We start from the raw sequence: 17,157 nt of genomic DNA on the forward strand, positions 1-17,157 counted from the left end.
AAGTCAACCACGAAAAAAGAAAAGACAAGTCATTAGAGATGATGATGATGAAGATGAAAGAGCATCTCAAGAAGAAGCAATGGAGGTTGAAGAAGAAGGAAAACCCGAATGGCCATGTAGTAAGCCTTTATCCTCTTTACCTCGTAAATGGCAATCTGAATTATTTAGAGATAAAATGGGTACAGCAGAAAACATGAAAAGACAGTTGTTGGGTGAAATGAGAGTTGTTTGGCAAGATTTGAAGGGTTTTGGGTTTATTGAGGCTTTTGAAGATATGGGTTGAAAAAACGCCTTATTGTGGAATAATAATGATGATCCTGAAGTAAACTTAGTGGGTATTATTGAATGGTTGAGTACTTTAGAAAAGCAGGTTGGTAATAACCCCCAGAGTCCACTAAATTAGTTGGCACTGTAGACGGTAAAAAGGTGACAATGTCTTTTGTTACCTTGGATAGAATTGCCAAGTTCGACATAGGTACTAAGTCGAAAAAGCCATTTGATTATTTGTCTGATGATATGTTGAATGGGGTAGATCTAGAGATGAATTTGGTAGAAATGATAGCCGAATTGTTTAACTATCCAGTAGATGCTTTGAACTCAAGTCTTAAGTTAAGTCGGGCTAGATTGAAACCATTACCCCGATTGATTATGAATATCCTTAGTTGGAACCTTTGTTCTAGAAGTAGTGATAAAGCTTCAATGAGGTTACAAGAAGTGGTTGTTTTATATGCATTGGTAACGGGCAGGTTGGCATTGTCACTTAGACATAACATCATGACAAACATTTAAGAGAGCCGTAACAAGAAGATAAAATTGATCATTCCCTATCCGGGGCTCATTTCTCGCCTCATTTTGATTCATAAAGCTGCTACAAATGACTCACCCATAGTTAAGGCGTTTGTTGCAGGGTACTGAGTGGACAATGGATGATAGACCCCAATGTAGGATTATGAAGGATTTGAAGTCAAAGGGGCGTTTGATAACTCCTAAGGACGGGTTTACTTTGGAGAAGGTTGAGGCTCAACTGGAGCCTTTGGAGCCATTGAGTGATAATGAGCAAGGCGAACCTAGTGGTGTTAATGAGGTGAAGGGGGAAGAAGAACCACCAAGGATAGGTGGTGGTTTTTTAGATGCTGGAATAGGAAGAAATAGGCCGAGTGTTGGGATTGAACGGCCAAGTGACTATCATCGATGGACTTCTTATGAGAGACATATGTGGGATTTGACTTTCAACAAGCAGAAGAAGCAAGAGTTAGACAACAGGAACAGAGAAATTTTGAGCAGGCGATGGCATATGCTCATGAGTTGGAAATCAGGAGGAGATTCCAATATACTGAAGTTGTTCGTCATTTTGAGGATCACACTACAGGACTTCCTTTTATTGAGACTCCTCCAGTTTATGACTTCCGGACCATGGGACTTTATGATGAGAAGAAGCATCGTCATTATCCTCAGAGCCACGATTCTGAGTGGTTCCCATGGCAGTTTTGTGTGGGTCGGATGGAGGCTAGTCCTAGTGATCCCCCAACATCATCTTTTGCAGCTTCTTCTTCTACTGCTGCCCATGATCCTTATGAGACCCAGACACTTTATACCGGTCTGATGGAGTCCATTTTTGGACCACCTCAGCCACGACAGTGACCGATATGTCTCTTTTTATGTTTCTTGTGTGACTATGTGCTTCTATGTGTTTTTTTTTTATGTTTTCGCATTTCCAATTCGTAGGTAGGTTTCAATTTCTATATTGTTTATATCCACATCCAGATTGCAAACGTTTTCACAAGCCACTCTCCGCTGCTTGATTCCTCGAAAGCTAAAAGTCACTCCTCGGCCTTAGTTTGTGGGGGGGGGGGGGTATTAGACTAGGGGCCCGTTCTTTTTTTTAGTTATTAAGTGCTGAATGTATTAAGTGGCTGAAATGTATAAATAATTTCTAAATGAATTATGTAAAAAGTAAGTAAATGACGGTTATTTTTTGTTTATTAAGTCAAAAAAAAACATGAAGTTTAACCGAATACATTAAGTTCATAATTATTAAGTCTATTAAGTAAAAAAGGAACGGGGCCTAGGTTTTATATAAGAGGGTGTTAATTGTAAAAGTATTCATTGTATATACATCCTATGTAGTCCATTTTAAAATATACAACAATATATTTTAACAATAACAAGTTTATAGACATCAATGTTTCAATTTATTGGACAATCACGTACAAAAGAAAAAGTACATAGACATCTTGTGATTAATTCCTATTTCTTATCACCCACGGGTCTAGTGAATAAAATGAATCTTTCGGGTTGAAAGTTGTCCAAAATATATATTTAAAGCATTAACCTCCTACATGATTTTATTTTCAAAGTAATTATAATTAAAAGTTTAGCACTTTGGACAAAAAGTGTTCCGGTTCAACCTTTAAATTATTATTAAAAGAGCTTTACCCATGATGGCCCATTATGTGACCCGCCCATATTGTCACCTTTCAATTGAAATTTTAATTTCATCAATGTGAGAGTTTAGGAGTTGTAGTGTACCGAAAGACAGAACCATGCCCTTGCCAATATCTGTAATCAATGGAACTCTATGAGCAACAGTTATGACAGTACAGCTAGAGAATTCTTCCCTTATAATTCTTTGTATAATGCAATATGTGGCTACATTGATGGATGCAATGGCTTCATCAAGTACCAGGATTTTATTTCTCATAAGCAATACTCTTCCAAGGTAGAACTATTGTCTTTCTTCGACACTCCACTTTTCTCCTTCGTCACTCACTGACAAAACAAAAAGAGAACAAAAGTAACGGTTAAAGCTTTTTAAAGCTTTGCATTAGATTCAGTGAGGTTAAAAATGGGCGGGTGGCTAATGGGTCATAAATAGGTTCAGCTGTATGGGTCAAAATGAGTAATTGATGCAAGGGTCAAAATGGGTAATTTATGAATTGGTCAAAATGGTGAAAGATGATATAGAACACTTATTTTCCAAAAAAGTTTATACATTTTTTTTATCAAATAAGTACTTTAGTTATATATGATTACAAAATAACATACTATTTCAGATATCAGTTAAGTTAATTTAATCTTTCGACACATTTCCTATTTCGCTTTTTAGAAAATAAAATAACAAAAATGAATTTATCTTTAAGTAAAGGGTCAATTCTACACCTCTAATACTTATGTATAGTCTGCTCACCTGATGAATCAAGCGAATTTGGAAGACTCCTAATTGTACTTTTAAGTTGACACTTCTGCAATGCCTGGAATTTCATTAAAACCATCCACATTGTTGCATGAAGATCAGATAAGTGGTAATAAATAGACGAGTTAAGTAAAGGTAAAACAGGTAATATTTAAAACAGGTCACGAGTTGGTTGACCCAACACACTTTCTTGACCCCTTTCCTCTTAAGTGAGTTTTATGTTTAACCCGTTTGACCCGTTAGAGATAAAACTAACTTGACTCATTCAAAAGTAAATGGGTCACAATTGATACTTTTTCGATGAACTAATGAAGATCAGGGTAAATGATGTGGTTACCTTCCATATCTCATCATCAGAATGTAGTCCAAGAGGGTAAGTTTGTCTGAATGTTGCCCGTAAATATGGTCGGTTCTTGAGGGATGATAATTAGTTTCATCCTAAGATCTTTAAGCCCTATAGAGCAAATGTCAAATCCATCAATAAGAGTTCTTCCACTATCAGGTCCTACCAAACGAAACGCCGATGTTACTAGTGTTGTCTTTCCACTTTTTGTCCTTCCAACAATCCCAACGCTAGTCCCTTCTTTAAATGTACAACTGGATCCCCTTAAGAACAAGTGGCGCATTTGGACGATACCTTAACTGAAATCACAACCTCGTAAAAATTAGATAAGATCTAAAGGTACTCTAAAGAAGGGGAAGTCGGGTCACGGATCACATCTTAAGTACAAGTTGAGCTACTATGGTGCTACAATTTTTTTGTCCATTATTTTATTTTTTCACTAGAGAATGCATCAGTTAAGATTGCATGAACAAGTTTATTACATAGACTCTTTGAATAAGTGATTCGAATAAGTATCAACTGCCAGCCCTTTTGACCTGTTCCACCTTTTTTGACCCATTCCCCTTCTAGCTAACTTTCTATTTGACTACTTTGAGATAAAGATTCATAAACATATTGTTTAAAAGTGGCACCTCTAGTAAGATATGTAAGTACCTTTATAGTTTCAAAAGAACCATAATCTTCGCACATAGTTCAAAAAGCTGACAATGTTGGCTTTTACTTTGAGATTTTGAAGCTGTATCCTTCCCTTGGAAGGTGAAGATGACGGTGGTCTATTGTCGCTGCAATTTTTGATGGCTCTGGTGGTATGTACATGAACTGTTTGATCTGATCTACTGAAATGATGTAACTGGCTAAGCTACAATACCTATATAAAGATTAAATCTATCATGTCAATTATCAACCATTTGTGGGACTGTCATCTTGACCTTCCAAGGGAAGGATACAGCTTCAAAATCTCAAAGTAAAAGCCAACATTGTTACCTGGTGGTATGTACATGAACTGTTTGATCTGATCTACTGAAATGATGTAACTGGCTAAGCTACAATACCTATATAAAGATTAAATCTATCATGTCAATTATCAACCATTTGTGGGGAAGATAGTTAGGTTACTTGTCAAAACAGAAAAATTTTAAAGTCAGGTTGTAACACCCCGCTAAAGCGGAATATACGGGATGCACAGATAAGCACAAGCACGCACAGTACAAGTTCAAACACAGCCAATAACATTAAAAGATAAGTAGTATCATAAGTTATTATAGAGCATGGGGTATACCCAGAATAAGATAATATTCAAAAGATAGAACAATTGTCTTAAATGATCTTGAACTCTGAACATGGACAAGCAACAGGAAGTCCTCACAGCTACGAATCTTGAACGTACGAACAATCATCAAAGGAAAGAGAAGGAAGACTCCTATGCTAAAGGATCTAATAGTCTAGCCTGAAAAGCATGTAAGTTCAAAAGAGTCAACTACGTAAGTAGTTGGTGAGATTCACATAAAGTACTTAATAGTTATACATAGTACTAGTATGTAAGGTAAGAACAGATCATAAGTTTAGAACGTTTGTCAAAAGTACTTTGTAATAGAAGAACAGTTTAAGAACAAGTAAATGTACTTAGTATGTAAGCATATAGTTACTGCTAACCCGATTGGCCAAAGATGAACTATAATGAACCAGTGAGCTCACATAATCAAGTAAGCTATATGTATGATCTAGATCAGCACAAGTACAGATAATATGCATCCTCCTGAACTGTGGAGAATGAGGGTGGGCCTACCCTAACAGCGCTGTCCATAATTACCTACGGTTCATTCCCTGAACTGTGGGAATTGAATTGATAGCAGTAAACATAGAACTCATACATAGAACAATAAGTACATAATAGAGAACAAATATAGTAATGTGAGTATATTCAGGTCCTGCCCATTCAAGACCTAAATACACAACAGAGAGTATGTATAGCATTATAAATGTATTCAAGACCCTGCCCATTCAAGATCTAAACACACTTTAGAAGATAATTCATAATTATTTCATAAGTAATTTATACGATCGTAAAATAGTACGTAGAACGGTTCAAGAACGTATATATATATATACATGTTCATATATATATATAAGTACAAAAAATAGCTTTCATGCTTTTCAGTCCCCGATAAAGAACTTTGAACAAAATGTACGAAAAGGGGATAAGTGAACTCACAGTGATCTGGTATAGTACGGTTATTGAGCACAGAGAACAAGCACAGAGATAGATATGTTATATCTATAGAAATCCAAGCACACCTTGACAGGAGCCTAAGTACACATTGTTGATCACAGAATAGGTGAATATATTAGTTTTGGTGATTAATTAATTACAGAAATGTTCTTGATGCTCCGATGATTTGGTCCTTGAAGAGCTTAAAACATTTTGACTCACAAGAGTTTTAAATGAACTTTAAGTACATGAACTGGACTCGAACTGATCGTCTTTGAACTCACACATAAGTACTTATCGTGTTAATGAGTTGAACATGTCTTTAATGATGAACCTTTAGTCTTTAGAACTCAATTTAATTGATCATAGAACTCATACTTTGATAATCAAGATAGAACATGTCTTATTTGTACTTAATTAGGGTTTGTGCTTTGTACGTCGTCTTAGATCGAACCATGATCTAGCTTAGATGTTAATGAACAGCCTTTAATGTGTTTAATCAAGTAATGATGTTGTTACGAACTGATTAGATGATTAAGGATCAAGTGTGGTGCGTTAAAGAACAAGTACAAGTTGTTAAATGATGAATCACAAGATCGTCTAGGGTTTTTAGATATCAAGATCGTTTTAGGTTCCCTTCAAGATCGTCCTAGGTGACTCTCAGGATCGTCCTAATGTCTTAATGCACAATTCGTCTTAAGGTTTATTGCAACCAGATCGTCCCAAGTCTAGCAATTTAGATCGTCTTTATAGTATTTCATTTAGATCGTCCCAATAATATAATATTTAGATCGTTTTAGAGTTTTCGAGTACTTAACAAGGTCAAGATCGTTTCTTATTCATGATAGCTCAAGGTGTTGCGATTCAGATCGTTTCAAAGTGTTGATCAAAACAGATAGTTTCAAGGTGTTAACCAAAACAGATCGTTTCAAGGTGTTAATCAAAATAGATCGTTTCAAGGTGTTAATCAAAATAGATCGTTTCAAGGTGTCATCAGTTTAGGTCGTTTTGTTGCTTTATCATTTAGATCGTTCTACTGCTTCATCCTTTAGATCGTTCTACTGCTTCATCCTTTAGATCGTTCTACTGCTTCATCCTTTAGATCGTTCTACTGCTTCTCCATTTAGATCGTTTTAGGTGCTTCACGAAAGTACCATATTCACGACTAATTTGAATCAAGATTCGTTTGAGCAAACCGATCATTGATCAATTACCCCTATGTGAACCAAGATCGAACCACACTTCAATCATAACAACAACGAGCAGCAGCAGTAGCAGCTCAAGATCATGAATGCGAGCCCAAACAACCGAGAAGTCAAGTCTAGAGAGGTCTAAGTCGATCTTGGAAAGAGTTAGTACATATTAACATTTTAACACTATTTTCTTATCACGTTTTCAGATTTCAGGACCAAATTAACACATGAACACTTTGAACTTCAAGAACAAGTTATGTTCATTTTTGAAAAATGGGTTTTGTAATTTAATCATGTTATGACGCAAACTTGTTCACCAAAATGTTGTTAAACATATCTAGACACAAACCCATTTATTATTAACACGATTTCTTAACAAAAATCGGACCAAATCATCAAGAACAAGAACATAAAAAGTACACTTTTGTTTTGATCAAATTCTCAAAAGATGTTGTTATTACCTGCGATTTGATGCTAGAAACGTGTTTTGATCGTCACAAGGAACCCAAAAGTACAAATGATTTCACTTAAGCAACCCAAAATCAAGATGGTGATTTTTAGTGTGTGAAAATGGTGGTGGAGATGTTCCTGACTATGTGTTTTTAGAGAGAGAGAGTGAGAAATGGAGGTGATGAATGAATAGTGAATTCTCACACTACAACATTCTATTTATACCTTTTCCAAATGAATGCACTAGGTATTTCCAAGGGACTATTTGTGAACATTTTGCACTAGAACACTTATTGACACGAACATTTATGAACCAAACCTTCATATTTTATCGAATTAATTCATAATCCGTCACATAAATCAAGATTTAATACCTAATTGACCTTCAAATAAGCACATATTTTACGTCTAAAGTACGTCAAGAACTTGATCAAATTGGACTGTCTAGCCGTTCAGGTGGCGAAAGTACAATTTAAGAAACTTAATTAGATTATTTATAAGGCGGTTGTTACACAGGTAACCAAAATACATATGTTTCTAGTTTTTTAAATCTTTTTTTTAGATATATAGTGTGCTAAGTATTACTACAAAGATATGTTACGATAATACTATGCTCATTATTTTCACAAACCAGTTTACTAGGCTTTATGAATGAAAACTACACTTTGGGCAACTTTTCACTTGTTTAACCCATTTCCTTTGTAACTTTTTATTTTTGCTTTCACTAACTGAGCCACCAAAGATTCAACATAACCCAAATCGACCCAAATTGTAATTATATGGTTCGAAGATGGTGGAACTTGGAGATCCTGGATACAACACGCATACCTGATGGCACAAAACCCTTTCGTAACAGAACCAAAAGAAAACTAGCCGTGAACAAAGTCAGGTTTGAAAATGCTTCTCGTATAATAATCAACCATTCCAAAGCTACACTTGATAAAATGGAAGTACTTGCATCTATGTCCACGAGTCTAAGGTAGTCTTTAAAGAACCTGTCTTGCATCTCGAACCACCAAATAGTAGCCACTCCAAGTGACGTCTCAGACGCATAATTCATCACAGGTGCTTTTGAGGTTTCGTTGATTCTCATTAGCTCCCTTGCAGTTAGTTGATAATATCCCTGCAGTTGAAAACAAGATACACTATTTAGAATGACTTAAAAGTTTGTTCAATGTAAAAAGGATAACTGAAATTCACCTAAACATATATTGAAGCCACGAATCCAAAGATAGAAACAATGAGAACTTGCCACGTTACTGAGGCCATAATGCAAATCATGGCCACTAGTTCAATACTGAAAGCAGTCACATTGGGAAAAGAAAGGGGTATGCCAAACTCGATGACACTAAGATCAGATGAGTCCTGTGGAAATTAGGGAAAATTTTTTTGAAATGGGCGTATTTCAAGGGTGTTTTGTCAAACAAGTTTTGAAAAAAAAAAATTTATAAAACCAGTGAAACCGGTATTTGAAATACCGGATTCAAAATTTTCTAGTCAAATCCGATATTTGAAATACCGGTTTCAAAAAGAAAATTTGAATCCGGTATTTCAAATACCGGACTCAAGCATGATTTGACAGTACAGAACACGTGACTAACACAGTGACAGACCAGTGCACAGAGGTGGCAGGCTTTGCAGTGAAGGTGACGGAACACGTACATCGAAACCGGTATTTGTAAAACCGGTTTGAACCTAACCCTAACACGTGTCGATGCCGGGTGATACCCTAGTTGATGTGATGTGACCTTAGTTCAGAGGTGCAGGAAGGTGGCAGTAGGAAGATGACTATGAATCCGGTAATTCCAAAATCGGTTTCAAGTTGAGACAAAAAAAACCCATGCAACGTAACAGACTATCTATTGTATATATACATGCATATTTACTCATAGATGATCACGCAAAAACATATATTTTTCATAAACAAGCAACTAGCAATTTATCAAAGCAGTATTTTCATAAACAAAAATGGCCTCTATCAATGTTAGCTGTGTTCCCAGAAACCCAGAGTTGTTGTGGCTACAAGCTGTAGATGAACATCGGTCATACAACATCTCCCATGACCGTGCCCTCATAGAAGAGCCACGTTGCAGAAGAGGTGATGGAGGGCTTAACAGACTACTGCAAGATGGTGTGCCCAACGAGGTTGTATATTATATCAGGAGCGCTGGGTTTTACGAACTCTTCCAGGCATATACATGCCAACTTGATCATTCTTTGATCATCGCGTTGGCTGAGCGATGGCGTCCGGAAACCAACACGTTTCACTTTCCTATCGGTGAAGCAACTGTGACCTTGCAAGATGTGCAGGTGATATGGGATTTACCCATACAGGGACCACCGGTGTGTGGTAAGTGGGTTACAGAGACCTGAAATGTTGAATATTGGAAGAATTTGTGTCAGGAGTATCTGGGTATTTACCCGGAAGATGACGACTTGCGCAAAGGTCGGATGAAGTTTAATCGGTTGGCGGGTACGATTATTTTTGAACATTGGGACCCGAATGATGAGGAGCATTGCCAATAAATGGCTAGACGGGTTATTCTAGCTCTTATTGGTTCGCAGCTTTTTCCTGATTCTAACAGCTATGATGTTAGTCTTAACTATTTGTCGTTTCTGGGAGACCTAAGCATAGCGGGTCGAAGGAGCTGGGGTTCAGCAACCCTTTGTTGTTTGTATGGGAATTTGTCTAAGGGAACTTGGCCTACTAGACAAGACATTGATGGACCGTTGTTGTTGTTGCAGTATTGGGCGTGGGAAAGATTTGTGTTGTATTTTAGTTTAAGTACTATGTTTTTTATATTTTGTGTTGTATTTAAGTCTTAAGTAACGTTATCAATAAAATGTGTTTTTATTTCATGTTGGAACCAATTAAAAACAGATTAGGAATTCAGAAAAAAACAAACATAAATTTCAAATTCATCAATACAAAGAGACATAAATTTCAGGAAAAACAAACAAAAACAACATTTTTATTGAGGTTGAAATTTCAGGGCATGACATATTCAAATTTCAGGGCATGTCTTCCTGTTATGGCCCAATTGACCGCAAATACCACATCTAGCTTGTTGTCTTGAGGTTGAAGATCTACTCGTAGAACTCTCATCCATCTCGTTCCGGTACCGTCTAGTGCGTCTCCTACCCCTTTGCGTGACCAGTTTTTCAGGGTCTCCCTGAATCTGCCAATCTACCTGCGCCCAGTAATTCACCTCTCGAAGGGGAGAAAGTGCAGCATTATACTGATTTATCCATGTCCTAGTTGTGTACCTTTTACTTGGAAGATTAGCAGCTCTCTCTTGTCTATATCCGCAAACAGCAATGGCATGAGAACATGGAAACCTTTGATGCTACCAAGCTACACAAGAGCATTTTTTCCTATTCTCCCCCATGACAACATTGTATGTGTACTCGCCTTGTGCATTTCTTTGGTTTGTTCTGACCGTGTAATTACCTGTTCGTTCATCAAACACTTCCACTCTATGGCTTGTTGACGCTCGTTCACGCATCTGATAAACCTGCCACATTTTGCGAGCTAGTGGTAGGTTCCAACTACTTGCCTTCCGGTATTGGCTGACAAAATGGTCTCTTGTCCAAGTAAAAGCGCTCTCAATTAAAGCTCTAATAGGTAGCATTCGAGCCTTACCAAGGATATTGTTTTGGCACTCGGCAATGTTTGTCGTTAAGTTACCCCAACGACGAAGCGCCGAGTCGCGCCTTAGAGTCCACTTCTCCAAACCAATGTTCCTCAAATACGGCCAAACAGCATCATTTTCACCTTTGATTGTGTTTATCGCCCAAGTATACTTGGATGGTTGGGAGGTGGAACCGATAACCCAAGCCAGATTTTTGATTCTCCTGTTCTTGAAGTGCGAGTTCACGTTGCTACAAACGTGCCTCAAACAATACCGATGATGCCACCCATCAATTTGGCTCACTGCATTAAGAATGCCTTGGTGACGGTCTGAAATGATACACAAATCACCTTGCCTTTGCGACCCGACATGCTCTTCAAAGAGATTTAGAAACCATCCCCAACTTTCAATAGTTGTCCATTGGCGTTCTTTGTCACTACAGTTAGCAACTTACCTTTGTAGCTGCCTTTCAAATGAGTGCCATCGACAAAGATCACCGGAATACAACGTTGGAATGCCTCAATTGCCGGTCCAAATGCCCAAAATACATACTTGAATGTATGTATATGGCTTGAACTTGTTGGAGAATGGAGCCATTCCACAACAGTGTCTGGGTTAGCACGTTGTAATTCAGCAACATACTTGGGCAATGCATCAAAGTTACTCGGCCAAGTTCCATACAACCTTTCGATTCCTAACCTTCTTGCATTCCACGCCTTGGCGTAGCTCACATCAACATTGAACGTTGTTTTTACTTGGGCCTGGATCTGTCTAACTTTTAAAGTTAAATCCTCCCGCACTTGTGACAAACTTTCAGAAGCAATCATACTTGCTGTCATACAACGATTGTTATTAGATATCACTTCTCCATAACAATTGTGACTCTCCACCCACTTTGTGATCTGAAACAATCCTAATCTGTTTAGATCCAGCTACAAGCCACCTACATGGGACCCGGTCCAAAATACCACGATAATTCTTCTCCCTGGTCATGCACTGTGCTTTCCAAAACGCTGGCCTTGTATCCATAACAATAAGTTCTCTGTTTTCTCTTATGTTCCAAAGCCTAACAGCGTGTATAAGCTCCGCCTTGCTCTGAAAAAACATTCCTTTTTCTATCACATTTCTATCTGGCGACCAAAATACCACATCTTCTTGAACTTCATTGAATGGCATTAGACGATCTTCATTATCATCTTGAAGATTAACAAGTTCTTCATGCTCCAAAGGACCTTGTGCATGAGCCCCTTCTTCTTCTTCATCTCCAGATACATCCCCATCAACGCTATATGCGTCGATGGTATCATCACTTGTATAAGGTGCCTCGTCGCTTGATCCACCAACCATTGGGTCAATTTCATGATCTTGAACATGTTCAACGTCTTCATCGTCATTGTCTTCATCATCGTCATTGTCTGCATCATCTTCGTTATCTTCATCATCTTCGTTATCTTCTGGCTAGTTACTCCCTTGAAAAAAACACTGGCTTTGAGTCAAGCTTAACAACTGGTTTGTAAAACTAGGCTCGAACTTCACTTCAAATTGCGCTTCACCGAGATGATAAATCATTGCCAAAGTATTATCATCCGTAATTAAGTTCCTAAAAGGAACACCCTTAAATTTATACCACAAATATAATTGCAGTTTGAACTGTTGTTTTGAAACACCAAAACAACTGTAAGTTATATCACAGATTTGTGAATAAGTCATCATGTGGAAAATGGGAAAACTTCTTCTTTTCGATGGATCTGTATTTTGAAGGATCCCATTTATGAATGATACTTGATCATCCCATACTAACTGAACTACAATGGGTTTGAATGGTGAAGAAGAAGCCATTTTTTTTTGAAAGTGTTTGAAATGTTATCTAAAAATGTTTGTTGAGTACTGATAATGTTTACTGATGAAGAAGAAGCCATCACATACTATATATACACAACAAAAATCTAATTAGGTTAACATATCATATTAGGGTTTCACCAGAGTTTGACACGTGTTAGGGTTTCCTCGAAACCAGTTTTTCAAATACCGGTTTCGAGTAACGTGTAGTCAACCACTGTACCACCAGTACCACTACACTGTACCACCACTGTACCACTGTCAAATCATGCTTGAGTCTGGTATTTGAAATACCGGATTCAAATTTTCTTTTTGAAACCGGTATTTCAAACACTGGATTTGACTAGAAAATTTGAATCCGGTATTTCAAATACCGGTTTCACTGGTTTTATAAAAAAAAATTTTCCAAAACTTGTTTGACAAAACACCCTTGAAATACGCCCATTTTGAAAAAAATTTCGGAAATTAAGTTAGCAATCACATATGTTACACAATAGTACAACAGCGTTTTCTTTTTCAAACTAACCCAAATAGTTATATATTAAGGTAATCTGACCAGATAACCCCTAATGAGGGCATGACTGTAATTTTTGATCATGTTTACTTCAAAAAAAAATTTAGTCTCGGTAATTACCTTATATCAACTTTTTTTCTAAACTATGTTGGTCAATTACTTTGCGTGTTTTCAACTAACAAAGGCCAAGGAACTCTTACTCTTGTCAGAAATTGTCCAACCTGAGTGGAGTCAAAGAAAACCATGGGAGCCCGGAAAATTTGAATCAGTGAACTTAATAAAGATCGATTTGATGGCTTTTAATCCCAAAAGGGTAGCAAAAACACAAATAAGGTACCTCATTGTTGAGAGCAAGGAGTAAACACACATCAACTTGAATAACTTGCTGCAACCTGAAGAGCAACAAAACCGCTTTGACCTAGAACACAAGAGGACATGAACCATATACCTTGCAATATGACAACATAATCAAAGAACGGCTGCCATCCAAGATTTCCGAGCCCTTTTTCTTCTTCTACGGTCAACTGAGCTCCGGGTAGGCCTTTCAACAACTATTCCAAACCGGTGATGGCATCTTTATGAGCATTCACAATCTGTTCAAAAGTTGTCCCTGCCATCAAGAGGTCGTCATAGTTTCCAGATTGTGTGACTCGACCATCTTGCATAACCTTGAAAAGTAAACAGTAACAAAGGTAAAACTTATTTACGCCCCATTTATAAAACCGACCCACATGTAAGATCATTCACGAGACTTTAGTCCTATATACCAGAATATTGTCAACCGACGAGAGAAACTCCACTTGATGAGTCACATGATTGATGGTTTTACCCTCTAAGCAACTCATGCCATAATCCAGATTTCCTGAAGCAGAAAATCACAAATGTAGTACCCAAAATCAAAACTGGGGACACCAAGAAAGACGGACAAGTCGCATGAAAATAGCATGTATGTAGTTGAAACTTTAACAATGAATAGAGTAGCTGCTGTATGTGCATCTACCGCACTGAAAGGGTCATCTAGAAGATAAATATCAGCATCATTATAGGCTGCTCGAGCAAGTTGAATCCTCCGCTTTTGTCTACCACTCATATTAAGCCCTCTTTGGCCTATTTCAGTTAAATCCCCATGGTTAAAAGTTTCCCATAAAATATGTTATCTAAAATCGTTCCACTTTGAATCCAAGATGTGTAGCTAACAAAAGCAATTGATCCAAAAACACCCACCTGAAAAGAAAAAAGTGACAGTAAACTTCATATAAATTATAGAAACTTGTCTGCTGTTTGGAAAACAGGAGATGAACCTGATACAAAAGGTGAACTCACTGTTCCCATTGTTTTGGATATTTCTCCAAGAAGTGCATATAGCATAGAAATTAAGAGAAACTAACTTAAAATAAGGAGTATGTTGAGCAGCACCAGCTTCTTTAAGTTTCTTTGTAGCAGAATATTTTTATACATATAAAAAAATGCTATACTACATGTTCGGACAACGAACCTGGAATACAGTTTTCAAAAGAGGTTTGTTTGCAGCCTGCTCACGCCCAATATCATGACACCACCTGTATAACACAATTAACCCCATGGAAAGAAATTTAAAATTTTCAAAATAAAATAACTGTATCTGCGTACTAATATCAGAATTCAGAAACTATATTTGCATACTCATATCAGAAAACCAACAGGCTTACATGTTTATAAGCACTATATCAGAAACAGCAAGGGCAAAAAGTGCACTCTGCTTTTGGAATGCGGTATCATCCTAAAGAAGCACAAAAGTGTAACATCATAATCAATTAAGTAAAATAACCGTAAAATTTAGAAGTTATAATTAGTATTAACCTCTCCACGCTCTCTTCCATCAGTACCCTCGAGATCCATTACAATGGTGCAAGGTTCAATACCAACACACCTTGCCATCCATATACCTTTGGTGGTTTGAGACCTGATAAAAGAGCAATGTTGCCAGTTACCGAATCCGTAGACAGATAGAAAAGAAGGGGAAAAAAGCACCAGAACAATAGATACATGCCTTCCCCTGTAAGCATCCCTTACCCTGAAATTTGTGTAAAAAAGATTGTTCAAAAGTGTGCTCTTCCCTGTCACAAAACCCAAAGTTAAAACTTTCATATACTGCAATCTCGATTGATTCGTTGGTGAAAGATCCCACTATAGAGGAAGATGGGACCACTGTAGTTTTCACTTCTAAACAGTGTATAAAAGACATACCACTACTTTGAGGACCCATTATGGCAACGACAGCATAAGAAAGCCTGCATTCAGCCATATTTACTTGCTTGACAAAACTATCAAGTCCTTCCGCGTTGAAAGTGCCATCTCCTTCTATTCTATAAGGTATGTAGAGCAACAACCCAGCCTCTTTATCTAAAACAATTTAAAATGACACTTGAATAAATAAACCATCATCTCTTAATTACAACAATCAATTTACATAATTTAAAACATCTCAATATTCACATGACCAAAGTCACCATTTCAATTACACCCCCTAATTTCCAACACAATAGTAACTAACTAATTTGAAACATGAACCTCAAAACACATACTTCCAAAAGGTTTATCTCTCAGCAACCTAAACCGACCCAGTCCATTAGACGTTCTAGAAGCTCGTCCATCAGGGCCTACTAAAGATGGTAGTCCAACCTAATTAGCCCCATCAAGTAATTTTTTTTCCTAAATAGCTCCTCCTAGGCTCAGCCGCGGATCGAACCTAGGTGAATCTCCCTAGCAAACAACCTATCGGGGCCAACAGCAAACTAATCGGTGGTCCAACCAACTGATCCAGACCCACCAAATAATTTCCCCATTGGCTCTAAAATCGAACCTTGCTGTTTCCGAATACCCGAATCTTTTTCCGACTAAAAAGCTATCCATTTGACTTAATCTTTCATACCCATTTCAGATCCCATTCAAAGCCACAAACTTTTTCATCTAATAATAAAAATCCTAATTTGACATAAAAAATTCCAAGAAACATTTCAAAAAACAAGATCATAAGTCCAACTTTAAACTACCAAGTAACTAAAAACTTACAATATATATAACCACAAAAAAGATAATTAGATAGCAAAAATTAGAAAATCAACAGGACTAACATATGGAGAATGGGAGAAGAGAGATAGATATGAAAATTTATTTATGTGTGTGTACCGTAGAGAGAGAAGCAGAAAATTTGTGTGTGTACAACAAGGTAGTTACCGTTATCATGATAACGATCGATCTTAGCTTAATTATGGTTTTTTTAAACACCAATTGATTAATATGATGTCGGAGTATATCTAAGATGGAGAGAGAAGAGGGGGAGCGGAGTGCGATGTGGGCCCATGGGAAGAAAAGAGCCGTTGCTCATTAAATAAAATAAAAAACAAAATATGTGGCATGGAAAATACTCTCCTAATAAAATAGCCTAAAAGTTCTTTTAAGAGGATAACATATGAGCTATGTTTGGCACGCTTTTTAGGAGCTTTAACTTTTTACTTTAAACTAAAAGCTCCTAAAATATTAAAAGTTTTGTTTGGATGCAACTAGCTTTAGTTTTTATTTATTTGAAAGAAAAAGCTCCAAAATGAAACGCTAGGTAGCGTTTCAGGAGCTTTAGCTTTTCGAAGGAGCTTTTACTCTTTAAAACTACATAAATACCTTTTGAAGTTGCAGTTACAGCTATCATACCAAACACTTTTAGAAAATAAAAGCTACAACTTACAGCTCTAACTAAAAGTTACAGCTTACAGCTGGAACTAAAAGCTACAGCTACAAGCTACAGCTA

General features: G+C 37.1%; 1 long non-coding RNA gene and 1 pseudogene across 1 annotated transcript; both read right to left on the reverse strand.

The window, feature by feature from the left end:
* Positions 1 to 2,470: 2,470 nt before the first annotated feature.
* On the reverse strand, positions 2,471 to 15,232 carry LOC122607108 (annotated as a pseudogene).
* A 7-nt stretch (positions 15,233 to 15,239) lies between these two features.
* Positions 15,240 to 15,636, reverse strand: LOC122608235. The gene is made up of 3 exons (XR_006325187.1): positions 15,600 to 15,636; positions 15,426 to 15,469; positions 15,240 to 15,315 (listed from the first exon to the last, which is right to left on the reverse strand). It is a non-coding gene; the product is annotated as an uncharacterized LOC122608235 (long non-coding RNA).
* Positions 15,637 to 17,157: the final 1,521 nt, after the last annotated feature.

The sequence above is a fragment of the Erigeron canadensis genome, chromosome 7 (genome assembly GCF_010389155.1).
Source record: "Erigeron canadensis isolate Cc75 chromosome 7, C_canadensis_v1, whole genome shotgun sequence".
NCBI classification, from domain to species: Eukaryota; Viridiplantae; Streptophyta; class Magnoliopsida; order Asterales; family Asteraceae; genus Erigeron; species Erigeron canadensis.